This window comes from Danio rerio, chromosome 4, assembly GCF_052040795.2.
Source record: "Danio rerio strain M-AB ecotype USA chromosome 4, GRCz13ab, whole genome shotgun sequence".
Taxonomy (NCBI): domain Eukaryota; kingdom Metazoa; phylum Chordata; class Actinopteri; order Cypriniformes; family Danionidae; genus Danio; species Danio rerio.
The window spans coordinates 71,708,751-71,722,780 of record NC_141024.2 but is presented as its reverse complement, the minus strand read 5'-3'; the positions used below and the strand labels follow the sequence as shown (position 1 = coordinate 71,722,780).

The following is a 14,030-nucleotide window of genomic DNA, read 5'->3' as shown; positions in this document are numbered from 1 at the left end:
CTTTAAACTTACAGTCTTAAGTGCCCATAAAGGCTGCCAGGGACACTGCTACGCTGCATGAACTTTGGCGCAAAGAGATTGATGCGCTGCTTTGTCAGTGTTATTGTCTCACTCAGACATGGTGCCAGAGAGTTAAAGACTTAATCCTGAACTCATAGCCAAAGATCACGTTTGTCACAAATGGGAATCGAACCCACACCTCCAGAGGAGGCTGTGACCTGACCACAGCGATTTAGACTGCTCAGCCATCCAGACATGTTTACCTGGTCCAACCTGTCTCCTAGGAGACACACTGCAGCACCGTGATATGGAAGCTAGTGTTTCACAGTTTGAACAGTTCTAGCAGTCTGCCTCGTTGGCGCTATAGGCAGCGCGTCAGTCTCATAATCTGAAGGTCGTGAGTTCGAGCCTCACATGGGGCAGGGTGGTATCTTTTAGCACACGGGAGCGCTTAGATGACTGGGCGGCATTTTTTATCCCCTTCCGTGTGGTTCATGTTTCCTGGGGGCAAAAGAGGCTACAGCTCCTCTGGAGGCATGGTGGCGTGAAGTTCAAAGAACATTACCTGAGTCTGAAGCAATGATGGTAAGATGCTCCCATTCCTGTCACGTTGTCGCTTGGCGTTCGGAGTGGATCTATCAAATGTCATGAATTAACAGTGTGTGAGGAATTCACGAAAAGTTCTGCAAATCCCATTACCTTAAAAATCAACGGCATCCCAGGACATTCCACTACAGGGCATTCCAAGACAGTTCTTTGGATCCCCTTTCGGTGCACTTGCATTAAAGCCCCCGTCCATTGTTTTGTTCACATGCTTCTCCGAGTTGCTGTTGACAATGCCTTGATCACAAATGCCTTTAAACTTACAGTCTTAAGTGCCCATAAAGGCTGCCAGGGACACTGCTACGCTGCATGAACTTTGGCGCAAAGAGATTGATGCGCTGCTTTGTCAGTGTTATTGTCTCACTCAGACATGGTGCCAGAGAGTTAAAGACTTAATCCTGAACTCATACCCAAAGATCACGTTTGTCACAAATGGGAATCGAACCCACACCTCCAGAGGAGGCTGTGACCTGACCACAGCAATTTAGACTGCTCAGCCATCCAGACATGTTTACCTGGTCCAAGCTGTCTCCTAGGAGACACACTACAGCACCGTGATATGAAAGCTGGTGATTTACAGTTTGCACAGTTCTAGCAGTCTGCCTCGTTGGCGCAGTAGGCAGCGCGTCAGTCTCATAATCTGAAGGTCGTGAGTTCGAGCCTCACATGGGGCAGGGTGGTACCTTTTGGCGCACGGAAGCGCTCAGATGACTGGGCAGCATTTTTTATCCCCTTCCGTGTGGTTCATGCTTCCTGGGGGCAAAAGAGGCAACAGCTCCTCTGGAGGCATGGGGGCGTGAAGTTCAAAGAACATTACCTGAGTCTGAAGCAATGATGGTAAGATGCTCCCATTCCTGTCACGTTGTCGCTTGGCGTTCGGAGTGGATCTATCAAATGTCATGAATTAACAGTGTGTGAGGAATTCACGAAAAGTTCTGCAAATCCCATTACCTTAAAAATCAACGGCATCCCAGGACATTCCACTACAGGGCATTCCAAGACAGTTCTTTGGATCCCCTTTCGGTGCACTTGCATTAAAGCCCCCGTCCATTGTTTTGTTCACATGCTTCTCCGAGTTGCTGTTGACAATGCCTTGATCACAAATGCCTTTAAACTTACAGTCTTAAGTGCCCATAAAGGCTGCCAGGGACACTGCTACGCTGCATGAACTTTGGCGCAAAGAGATTGATGCGCTGCTTTGTCAGTGTTATTGTCTCACTCAGACATTGTGCCAGAGAGTTAAAGACTTAATCCTGAACTCATAGCCAAAGATCACGTTTGTCACAAATGGGAATCGAACCCACACCTCCAGAGGAGGCTGTGACCTGACCACAGCGATTTAGACTGCTCAGCCATCCAGACATGTTTACCTGGTCCAACCTGTCTCCTAGGAGACACACTGCAGCACCGTGATATGGTAGCTAGTGTTTCACAGTTTGAACAGTTCTAGCAGTCTGCCTCGTTGGCGCAGTAGGCAGTGCGTCAGTCTCATAATCTGAAGGTCGTGAGTTTGAGCCTCACATGGGGCAGGGTGGTATCTTTTAGCACACGGGAGTGCTTAGATGACTGGGCGGCATTTTTTATCCCCTTCCGTGTGGTTCATGTTTCCTGGGGGCAAAAGAGGCTACAGCTCCTCTGGAGGCATGGTGGCGTGAAGTTCAAAGAACATTACCTGAATCTGAAGCAATGATGGTAAGATGCTCCCATTCCTGTCACGTTGTCGCTTGGCGTTCGGAGTGGATCTATCAAATGTCATGAATTTACAGTGTGTGAGGAATTCACGAAAAGTTCTGCAAATCCCATTACCTTAAAAATCAACGGCATCCCAGGACATTCCACTACAGGGCATTCCAAGACAGTTCTTTGGATCCCCTTTCGGTGCACTTGCATTAAAGCCCCCGTCCATTGTTTTGTTCACATGCTTCTCCGAGTTGCTGTTGACAATGCCTTGATCACAAAAGCCTTTAAACTTACAGTCTTAAGTGCCCATAAAGGCTGCCAGGGACACTGCTATGCTGCATGAACTTTGGCGCAAAGAGATTGATGCGCTGCTTTGTCAGTGTTATTGTCTCACTCAGACATGGTGCCAGAGAGTTAAAGACTTAATCCTGAACTCATACCCAAAGATCCCGTTTGTCACAAATGGGAATCGAACCCACACCTCCAGAGGAGGCTGTGACCTGACCACAGCAATTTAGACTGCTCAGCCATCCAGACATGTTTACCTGGTCCAAGCTGTCTCCTAGGAGACACACTACAGCACCGTGATATGAAAGCTGGTGATTTACAGTTTGCACTGTTCTAGCAGTCTGTCGCGTGGGCGCAGTAGGCAGCGCATCAGTCTCATAATCTGAAGGTCGTGAGTTCGAGCCTCACACGGGGCAGGGTGGTACCTTTTGGCACACGGAAGCGCTCAGATGACTGGGCAGCATTTTTTATCCCCTTCCGTGTTGTTCATGCTTCCTGGGGGCAAAAGAGGCAACAGCTCCTCTGGAGGCATGGGGGCGTGAAGTTCAAAGAACATTACCTGAGTCTGAAGCAATGATGGTAAGATGCTCCCATTCCTGTCACGTTGTCGCTTGACGTTCGGAATGGATCTATCAAATGTCATGAATTAACAGTGTGTGAGGAATTCACGAAAAGTTCTGCAAGTCCCATTACCTTAAAAATCAACGGCATCCCAGGACATTCCACTACAGGGCATTCCAAGACAGTTCTTTAAATCCCCTTTCGGTGCACTTGCATTAAAGCCCTCGTCCATTGTTTTGTTCACATGCTTCTCCGAGTTGCTGTTGACAATGCCTTGATCACAAATGCCTTTAAACTTACAGTCTTAAGTGCCCATAAAGGCTGCCAGGGACACTGCTACGCTGCATGAACTTTGGCGCAAAGAGATTGATGCGCTGCTTTGTCAGTGTTATTGTCTCACTCAGACATGGTGCCAGAGAGTTAAAGACTTAATCCTGAACTCATAGCCAAAGATCACGTTTGTCACAAATGGGAATCGAACCCACACCTCCAGAGGAGGCTGTGACCTGACCACAGCGATTTAGACTGCTCAGCCATCCAGACATGTTTACCTGGTCCAACCTGTCTCCTAGGAGACACACTGCAGCACCGTGATATGGTAGCTAGTGTTTCACAGTTTGAACAGTTCTAGCAGTCTGCCTCGTTGGCGCAGTAGGCAGTGCGTCAGTCTCATAATCTGAAGGTCGTGAGTTTGAGCCTCACATGGGGCAGGGTGGTATCTTTTAGCACACGGGAGTGCTTAGATGACTGGGCGGCATTTTTTATCCCCTTCCGTGTGGTTCATGTTTCCTGGGGGCAAAAGAGGCTACAGCTCCTCTGGAGGCATGGTGGCGTGAAGTTCAAAGAACATTACCTGAATCTGAAGCAATGATGGTAAGATGCTCCCATTCCTGTCACGTTGTCGCTTGGCGTTCGGAGTGGATCTATCAAATGTCATGAATTTACAGTGTGTGAGGAATTCACGAAAAGTTCTGCAAATCCCATTACCTTAAAAATCAACGGCATCCCAGGACATTCCACTACAGGGCATTCCAAGACAGTTCTTTGGATCCCCTTTCGGTGCACTTGCATTAAAGCCCCCGTCCATTGTTTTGTTCACATGCTTCTCCGAGTTGCTGTTGACAATGCCTTGATCACAAAAGCCTTTAAACTTACAGTCTTAAGTGCCCATAAAGGCTGCCAGGGACACTGCTATGCTGCATGAACTTTGGCGCAAAGAGATTGATGCGCTGCTTTGTCAGTGTTATTGTCTCACTCAGACATGGTGCCAGAGAGTTAAAGACTTAATCCTGAACTCATACCCAAAGATCCCGTTTGTCACAAATGGGAATCGAACCCACACCTCCAGAGGAGGCTGTGACCTGACCACAGCAATTTAGACTGCTCAGCCATCCAGACATGTTTACCTGGTCCAAGCTGTCTCCTAGGAGACACACTACAGCACCGTGATATGAAAGCTGGTGATTTACAGTTTGCACTGTTCTAGCAGTCTGTCGCGTGGGCGCAGTAGGCAGCGCATCAGTCTCATAATCTGAAGGTCGTGAGTTCGAGCCTCACACGGGGCAGGGTGGTACCTTTTGGCACACGGAAGCGCTCAGATGACTGGGCAGCATTTTTTATCCCCTTCCGTGTTGTTCATGCTTCCTGGGGGCAAAAGAGGCAACAGCTCCTCTGGAGGCATGGGGGCGTGAAGTTCAAAGAACATTACCTGAGTCTGAAGCAATGATGGTAAGATGCTCCCATTCCTGTCACGTTGTCGCTTGACGTTCGGAATGGATCTATCAAATGTCATGAATTAACAGTGTGTGAGGAATTCACGAAAAGTTCTGCAAGTCCCATTACCTTAAAAATCAACGGCATCCCAGGACATTCCACTACAGGGCATTCCAAGACAGTTCTTTAAATCCCCTTTCGGTGCACTTGCATTAAAGCCCTCGTCCATTGTTTTGTTCACATGCTTCTCCGAGTTGCTGTTGACAATGCCTTGATCACAAATGCCTTTAAACTTACAGTCTTAAGTGCCCATAAAGGCTGCCAGGGACACTGCTACGCTGCATGAACTTTGGCGCAAAGAGATTGATGCGCTGCTTTGTCAGTGTTATTGTCTCACTCAGACATGGTGCCAGAGAGTTAAAGACTTAATCCTGAACTCATAGCCAAAGATCACGTTTGTCACAAATGGGAATCGAACCCACACCTCCAGAGGAGGCTGTGACCTGACCACAGCGATTTAGACTGCTCAGCCATCCAGACATGTTTACCTGGTCCAACCTGTCTCCTAGGAGACACACTGCAGCACCGTGATATGGAAGCTAGTGTTTCACAGTTTGAACAGTTCTAGCAGTCTGCCTCGTTGGCGCAGTAGGCAGCGCGTCAGTCTCATAATCTGAAGGTCGTGAGTTCGAGCCTCACATGGGGCAGGGTGGTATCTTTTAGCACACGGGAGCGCTTAGATGACTGGGCGGCATTTTTTATCCCCTTCCGTGTGGTTCATGTTTCCTGGGGGCAAAAGAGGCTACAGCTCCTCTGGAGGCATGGTGGCGTGAAGTTCAAAGAACATTACCTGAATCTGAAGCAATGATGGTAAGATGCTCCCATTCCTGTCACGTTGTCGCTTGGCGTTCGGAGTGGATCTATCAAATGTCATGAATTTACAGTGTGTGAGGAATTCACGAAAAGTTCTGCAAATCCCATTACCTTAAAAATCAACGGCATCCCAGGACATTCCACTACAGGGCATTCCAAGACAGTTCTTTGGATCCCCTTTCGGTGCACTTGCATTAAAGCCCCCGTCCATTGTTTTGTTCACATGCTTCTCCGAGTTGCTGTTGACAATGCCTTGATCACAAAAGCCTTTAAACTTACAGTCTTAAGTGCCCATAAAGGCTGCCAGGGACACTGCTATGCTGCATGAACTTTGGCGCAAAGAGATTGATGCGCTGCTTTGTCAGTGTTATTGTCTCACTCAGACATGGTGCCAGAGAGTTAAAGACTTAATCCTGAACTCATACCCAAAGATCCCGTTTGTCACAAATGGGAATCGAACCCACACCTCCAGAGGAGGCTGTGACCTGACCACAGCAATTTAGACTGCTCAGCCATCCAGACATGTTTACCTGGTCCAAGCTGTCTCCTAGGAGACACACTACAGCACCGTGATATGAAAGCTGGTGATTTACAGTTTGCACTGTTCTAGCAGTCTGTCGCGTGGGCGCAGTAGGCAGCGCATCAGTCTCATAATCTGAAGGTCGTGAGTTCGAGCCTCACACGGGGCAGGGTGGTACCTTTTGGCACACGGAAGCGCTCAGATGACTGGGCAGCATTTTTTATCCCCTTCCGTGTTGTTCATGCTTCCTGGGGGCAAAAGAGGCAACAGCTCCTCTGGAGGCATGGGGGCGTGAAGTTCAAAGAACATTACCTGAGTCTGAAGCAATGATGGTAAGATGCTCCCATTCCTGTCACGTTGTCGCTTGACGTTCGGAATGGATCTATCAAATGTCATGAATTAACAGTGTGTGAGCAATTCACGAAAAGTTCTGCAAGTCCCATTACCTTAAAAATCAACGGCATCCCAGGACATTCCACTACAGGGCATTCCAAGACAGTTCTTTAAATCCCCTTTCGGTGCACTTGCATTAAAGCCCTCGTCCATTGTTTTGTTCACATGCTTCTCCGAGTTGCTGTTGACAATGCCTTGATCACAAATGCCTTTAAACTTACAGTCTTAAGTGCCCATAAAGGCTGCCAGGGACACTGCTACGCTGCATGAACTTTGGCGCAAAGAGATTGATGCGCTGCTTTGTCAGTGTTATTGTCTCACTCAGACATGGTGCCAGAGAGTTAAAGACTTAATCCTGAACTCATAGCCAAAGATCACGTTTGTCACAAATGGGAATCGAACCCACACCTCCAGAGGAGGCTGTGACCTGACCACAGCGATTTAGACTGCTCAGCCATCCAGACATGTTTACCTGGTCCAACCTGTCTCCTAGGAGACACACTGCAGCACCGTGATATGGAAGCTAGTGTTTCACAGTTTGAACAGTTCTAGCAGTCTGCCTCGTTGGCGCAGTAGGCAGCGCGTCAGTCTCATAATCTGAAGGTCGTGAGTTCGAGCCTCACATGGGGCAGGGTGGTATCTTTTAGCACACGGGAGCGCTTAGATGACTGGGCGGCATTTTTTATCCCCTTCCGTGTGGTTCATGTTTCCTGGGGGCAAAAGAGGCTACAGCTCCTCTGGAGGCATGGTGGCGTGAAGTTCAAAGAACATTACCTGAATCTGAAGCAATGATGGTAAGATGCTCCCATTCCTGTCACGTTGTCGCTTGGCGTTCGGAGTGGATCTATCAAATGTCATGAATTTACAGTGTGTGAGGAATTCACGAAAAGTTCTGCAAATCCCATTACCTTAAAAATCAACGGCATCCCAGGACATTCCACTACAGGGCATTCCAAGACAGTTCTTTGGATCCCCTTTCGGTGCACTTGCATTAAAGCCCCCGTCCATTGTTTTGTTCACATGCTTCTCCGAGTTGCTGTTGACAATGCCTTGATCACAAAAGCCTTTAAACTTACAGTCTTAAGTGCCCATAAAGGCTGCCAGGGACACTGCTATGCTGCATGAACTTTGGCGCAAAGAGATTGATGCGCTGCTTTGTCAGTGTTATTGTCTCACTCAGACATGGTGCCAGAGAGTTAAAGACTTAATCCTGAACTCATACCCAAAGATCCCGTTTGTCACAAATGGGAATCGAACCCACACCTCCAGAGGAGGCTGTGACCTGACCACAGCAATTTAGACTGCTCAGCCATCCAGACATGTTTACCTGGTCCAAGCTGTCTCCTAGGAGACACACTACAGCACCGTGATATGAAAGCTGGTGATTTACAGTTTGCACTGTTCTAGCAGTCTGTCGCGTGGGCGCAGTAGGCAGCGCATCAGTCTCATAATCTGAAGGTCGTGAGTTCGAGCCTCACACGGGGCAGGGTGGTACCTTTTGGCACACGGAAGCGCTCAGATGACTGGGCAGCATTTTTTATCCCCTTCCGTGTTGTTCATGCTTCCTGGGGGCAAAAGAGGCAACAGCTCCTCTGGAGGCATGGGGGCGTGAAGTTCAAAGAACATTACCTGAGTCTGAAGCAATGATGGTAAGATGCTCCCATTCCTGTCACGTTGTCGCTTGACGTTCGGAATGGATCTATCAAATGTCATGAATTAACAGTGTGTGAGCAATTCACGAAAAGTTCTGCAAGTCCCATTACCTTAAAAATCAACGGCATCCCAGGACATTCCACTACAGGGCATTCCAAGACAGTTCTTTAAATCCCCTTTCGGTGCACTTGCATTAAAGCCCTCGTCCATTGTTTTGTTCACATGCTTCTCCGAGTTGCTGTTGACAATGCCTTGATCACAAATGCCTTTAAACTTACAGTCTTAAGTGCCCATAAAGGCTGCCAGGGACACTGCTACGCTGCATGAACTTTGGCGCAAAGAGATTGATGCGCTGCTTTGTCAGTGTTATTGTCTCACTCAGACATGGTGCCAGAGAGTTAAAGACTTAATCCTGAACTCATAGCCAAAGATCACGTTTGTCACAAATGGGAATCGAACCCACACCTCCAGAGGAGGCTGTGACCTGACCACAGCGATTTAGACTGCTCAGCCATCCAGACATGTTTACCTGGTCCAACCTGTCTCCTAGGAGACACACTGCAGCACCGTGATATGGAAGCTAGTGTTTCACAGTTTGAACAGTTCTAGCAGTCTGCCTCGTTGGCGCAGTAGGCAGCGCGTCAGTCTCATAATCTGAAGGTCGTGAGTTCGAGCCTCACATGGGGCAGGGTGGTATCTTTTAGCACACGGGAGCGCTTAGATGACTGGGCGGCATTTTTTATCCCCTTCCGTGTGGTTCATGTTTCCTGGGGGCAAAAGAGGCTACAGCTCCTCTGGAGGCATGGTGGCGTGAAGTTCAAAGAACATTACCTGAGTCTGAAGCAATGATGGTAAGATGCTCCCATTCCTGTCACGTTGTCGCTTGGCGTTCGGAGTGGATCTATCAAATGTCATGAATTAACAGTGTGTGAGGAATTCACGAAAAGTTCTGCAAATCCCATTACCTTAAAAATCAACGGCATCCCAGGACATTCCACTACAGGGCATTCCAAGACAGTTCTTTGGATCCCCTTTCGGTGCACTTGCATTAAAGCCCCCGTCCATTGTTTTGTTCACATGCTTCTCCGAGTTGCTGTTGACAATGCCTTGATCACAAATGCCTTTAAACTTACAGTCTTAAGTGCCCATAAAGGCTGCCAGGGACACTGCTACGCTGCATGAACTTTGGCGCAAAGAGATTGATGCGCTGCTTTGTCAGTGTTATTGTCTCACTCAGACATGGTGCCAGAGAGTTAAAGACTTAATCCTGAACTCATACCCAAAGATCACGTTTGTCACAAATGGGAATCGAACCCACACCTCCAGAGGAGGCTGTGACCTGACCACAGCAATTTAGACTGCTCAGCCATCCAGACATGTTTACCTGGTCCAAGCTGTCTCCTAGGAGACACACTACAGCACCGTGATATGAAAGCTGGTGATTTACAGTTTGCACAGTTCTAGCAGTCTGCCTCGTTGGCGCAGTAGGCAGCGCGTCAGTCTCATAATCTGAAGGTCGTGAGTTCGAGCCTCACACGGGGCAGGGTGATACCTTTTGGCGCACGGAAGCGCTCAGATGACTGGGCAGCATTTTTTATCCCCTTCCGTGTGGTTAATGCTTCCTGGGGGCAAAAGAGGCAACAGCTCCTCTGGAGGCATGGGGGCGTGAAGTTCAAAGAACATTACCTGAGTCTGAAGCAATGATGGTAAGATGCTCCCATTCCTGTCACGTTGTCGCTTGTCGTTCGGAGTGGATCTATCAAATGTCATGAATTAACAGTGTGTGAGGAATTCACGAAAAGTTCTGCAAATCCCATTACCTTAAAAATCAACGGCATCCCAGGACATTCCACTACAGGGCATTCCAAGACAGTTCTTTGGATCCCCTTTCGGTGCACTTGCATTAAAGCCCCCGTCCATTGTTTTGTTCACATGCTTCTCCGAGTTGCTGTTGACAATGCCTTGATCACAAATGCCTTTAAACTTACAGTCTTAAGTGCCCATAAAGGCTGCCAGGGACACTGCTACGCTGCATGAACTTTGGCGCAAAGAGATTGATGCGCTGCTTTGTCAGTGTTATTGTCTCACTCAGACATTGTGCCAGAGAGTTAAAGACTTAATCCTGAACTCATAGCCAAAGATCACGTTTGTCACAAATGGGAATCGAACCCACACCTCCAGAGGAGGCTGTGACCTGACCACAGCGATTTAGACTGCTCAGCCATCCAGACATGTTTACCTGGTCCAACCTGTCTCCTAGGAGACACACTGCAGCACCGTGATATGGTAGCTAGTGTTTCACAGTTTGAGCAGTTCTAGCAGTCTGCCTCGTTGGCGCAGTAGGCAGTGCGTCAGTCTCATAATCTGAAGGTCGTGAGTTCGAGCCTCACATGGGGCAGGGTGATATCTTTTAGCGCACGGGAGTGCTTAGATGACTGGGCGGCATTTTTTATCCCCTTCCGTGTGGTTCATGTTTCCTGGGGGCAAAAGAGGCTACAGCTCCTCTGGAGGCATGGTGGCGTGAAGTTCAAAGAACATTACCTGAATCTGAAGCAATGATGGTAAGATGCTCCCATTCCTGTCACGTTGTCGCTTGGCGTTCGGAGTGGATCCATCAAATGTCATGAATTAACAGTGTGTGAGGAATTCACGAAAAGTTCTGCAAATCCCATTACCTTAAAAATCAACGGCATCCCAGGACATTCCACTACAGGGCATTCCAGGACAGTTCTTTGGATCCCCTTTCGGTGCACTTGCATTAAAGCCCCCGTCCATTGTTTTGTTCACATGCTTCTCCGAGTTGCTGTTGACAATGCCTTGATCACAAATGCCTTTAAACTTACAGTCTTAAGTGCCCATAAAGGCTGCCAGGGACACTGCTACGCTGCATGAACTTTGGCGCAAAGAGATTGATGCGCTGCTTTGTCAGTGTTATTGTCTCACTCAGACATTGTGCCAGAGAGTTAAAGACTTAATCCTGAACTCATAGCCAAAGATCACGTTTGTCACAAATGGGAATCGAACCCACACCTCCAGAGGAGGCTGTGACCTGACCACAGCGATTTAGACTGCTCAGCCATCCAGACATGTTTACCTGGTCCAACCTGTCTCCTAGGAGACACACTGCAGCACCGTGATATGGTAGCTAGTGTTTCACAGTTTGAACAGTTCTAGCAGTCTGCCTCGTTGGCGCAGTAGGCAGTGCGTCAGTCTCATAATCTGAAGGTCATGAGTTCGAGCCTCACATGGGGCAGGGTGGTATCTTTTAGCACACGGGAGTGCTTAGATGACTGGGCGGCATTTTTTATCCCCTTCCGTGTGGTTCATGTTTCCTGGGGGCAAAAGAGGCTACAGCTCCTCTGGAGGCATGGTGGCGTGAAGTTCAAAGAACATTACCTGAATCTGAAGCAATGATGGTAAGATGCTCCCATTCCTGTCACGTTGTCGCTTGGCGTTCGGAGTGGATCTATCAAATGTCATGAATTTACAGTGTGTGAGGAATTCACGAAAAGTTCTGCAAATCCCATTACCTTAAAAATCAACGGCATCCCAGGACATTCCACTACAGGGCATTCCAAGACAGTTCTTTGGATCCCCTTTCGGTGCACTTGCATTAAAGCCCCCGTCCATTGTTTTGTTCACATGCTTCTCCGAGTTGCTGTTGACAATGCCTTGATCACAAAAGCCTTTAAACTTACAGTCTTAAGTGCCCATAAAGGCTGCCAGGGACACTGCTATGCTGCATGAACTTTGGCGCAAAGAGATTGATGCGCTGCTTTGTCAGTGTTATTGTCTCACTCAGACATGGTGCCAGAGAGTTAAAGACTTAATCCTGAACTCATACCCAAAGATCCCGTTTGTCACAAATGGGAATCGAACCCACACCTCCAGAGGAGGCTGTGACCTGACCACAGCAATTTAGACTGCTCAGCCATCCAGACATGTTTACCTGGTCCAAGCTGTCTCCTAGGAGACACACTACAGCACCGTGATATGAAAGCTGGTGATTTACAGTTTGCACTGTTCTAGCAGTCTGTCGCGTGGGCGCAGTAGGCAGCGCATCAGTCTCATAATCTGAAGGTCGTGAGTTCGAGCCTCACACGGGGCAGGGTGGTACCTTTTGGCACACGGAAGCGCTCAGATGACTGGGCAGCATTTTTTATCCCCTTCCGTGTTGTTCATGCTTCCTGGGGGCAAAAGAGGCAACAGCTCCTCTGGAGGCATGGGGGCGTGAAGTTCAAAGAACATTACCTGAGTCTGAAGCAATGATGGTAAGATGCTCCCATTCCTGTCACGTTGTCGCTTGACGTTCGGAATGGATCTATCAAATGTCATGAATTAACAGTGTGTGAGGAATTCACGAAAAGTTCTGCAAGTCCCATTACCTTAAAAATCAACGGCATCCCAGGACATTCCACTACAGGGCATTCCAAGACAGTTCTTTAAATCCCCTTTCGGTGCACTTGCATTAAAGCCCCCGTCCATTGTTTTGTTCACATGCTTCTCCGAGTTGCTGTTGACAATGCCTTGATCACAAATGCCTTTAAACTTACAGTCTTAAGTGCCCATAAAGGCTGCCAGGGACACTGCTACGCTGCATGAACTTTGGCGCAAAGAGATTGATGCGCTGCTTTGTCAGTGTTATTGTCTCACTCAGACATTGTGCCAGAGAGTTAAAGACTTAATCCTGAACTCATAGCCAAAGATCACGTTTGTCACAAATGGGAATCGAACCCACACCTCCAGAGGAGGCTGTGACCTGACCACAGCGATTTAGACTGCTCAGCCATCCAGACATGTTTACCTGGTCCAACCTGTCTCCTAGGAGACACACTGCAGCACCGTGATATGGTAGCTAGTGTTTCACAGTTTGAACAGTTCTAGCAGTCTGCCTCGTTGGCGCAGTAGGCAGTGCGTCAGTCTCATAATCTGAAGGTCATGAGTTCGAGCCTCACATGGGGCAGGGTGGTATCTTTTAGCACACGGGAGTGCTTAGATGACTGGGCGGCATTTTTTATCCCCTTCCGTGTGGTTCATGTTTCCTGGGGGCAAAAGAGGCTACAGCTCCTCTGGAGGCATGGTGGCGTGAAGTTCAAAGAACATTACCTGAATCTGAAGCAATGATGGTAAGATGCTCCCATTCCTGTCACGTTGTCGCTTGGCGTTCGGAGTGGATCTATCAAATGTCATGAATTTACAGTGTGTGAGGAATTCACGAAAAGTTCTGCAAATCCCATTACCTTAAAAATCAACGGCATCCCAGGACATTCCACTACAGGGCATTCCAAGACAGTTCTTTGGATCCCCTTTCGGTGCACTTGCATTAAAGCCCCCGTCCATTGTTTTGTTCACATGCTTCTCCGAGTTGCTGTTGACAATGCCTTGATCACAAAAGCCTTTAAACTTACAGTCTTAAGTGCCCATAAAGGCTGCCAGGGACACTGCTATGCTGCATGAACTTTGGCGCAAAGAGATTGATGCGCTGCTTTGTCAGTGTTATTGTCTCACTCAGACATGGTGCCAGAGAGTTAAAGACTTAATCCTGAACTCATACCCAAAGATCCCGTTTGTCACAAATGGGAATCGAACCCACACCTCCAGAGGAGGCTGTGACCTGACCACAGCAATTTAGACTGCTCAGCCATCCAGACATGTTTACCTGGTCCAAGCTGTCTCCTAGGAGACACACTACAGCACCGTGATATGAAAGCTGGTGATTTACAGTTTGCACTGTTCTAGCAGTCTG

General features: G+C 48.3%; 1 protein-coding gene and 6 non-coding genes across 8 annotated transcripts in view; 6 read left to right on the top strand and 1 right to left on the bottom strand.

Moving 5' to 3' along the window:
* The window catches only part of myrfl (myelin regulatory factor like), a 250,410-nt gene that overhangs the window by 163,284 nt on the left and 73,096 nt on the right, over positions 1-14,030 (bottom strand). The window lies entirely within an intron of this gene.
* Positions 1,205-1,277, top strand: trnam-cau (transfer RNA methionine (anticodon CAU)). Its single transcript has one exon. It is a non-coding gene; the product is annotated as a tRNA-Met (tRNA).
* trnam-cau (transfer RNA methionine (anticodon CAU)) lies at positions 5,480-5,552 on the top strand. Its single transcript has one exon. It is a non-coding gene; the product is annotated as a tRNA-Met (tRNA).
* On the top strand, positions 7,190-7,262 carry trnam-cau (transfer RNA methionine (anticodon CAU)). Its single transcript has one exon. It is a non-coding gene; the product is annotated as a tRNA-Met (tRNA).
* On the top strand, positions 8,900-8,972 carry trnam-cau (transfer RNA methionine (anticodon CAU)). The gene has a single exon. It is a non-coding gene; the product is annotated as a tRNA-Met (tRNA).
* Positions 9,755-9,827, top strand: trnam-cau (transfer RNA methionine (anticodon CAU)). The gene has a single exon. It is a non-coding gene; the product is annotated as a tRNA-Met (tRNA).
* On the top strand, positions 10,610-10,682 carry trnam-cau (transfer RNA methionine (anticodon CAU)). Its single transcript has one exon. It is a non-coding gene; the product is annotated as a tRNA-Met (tRNA).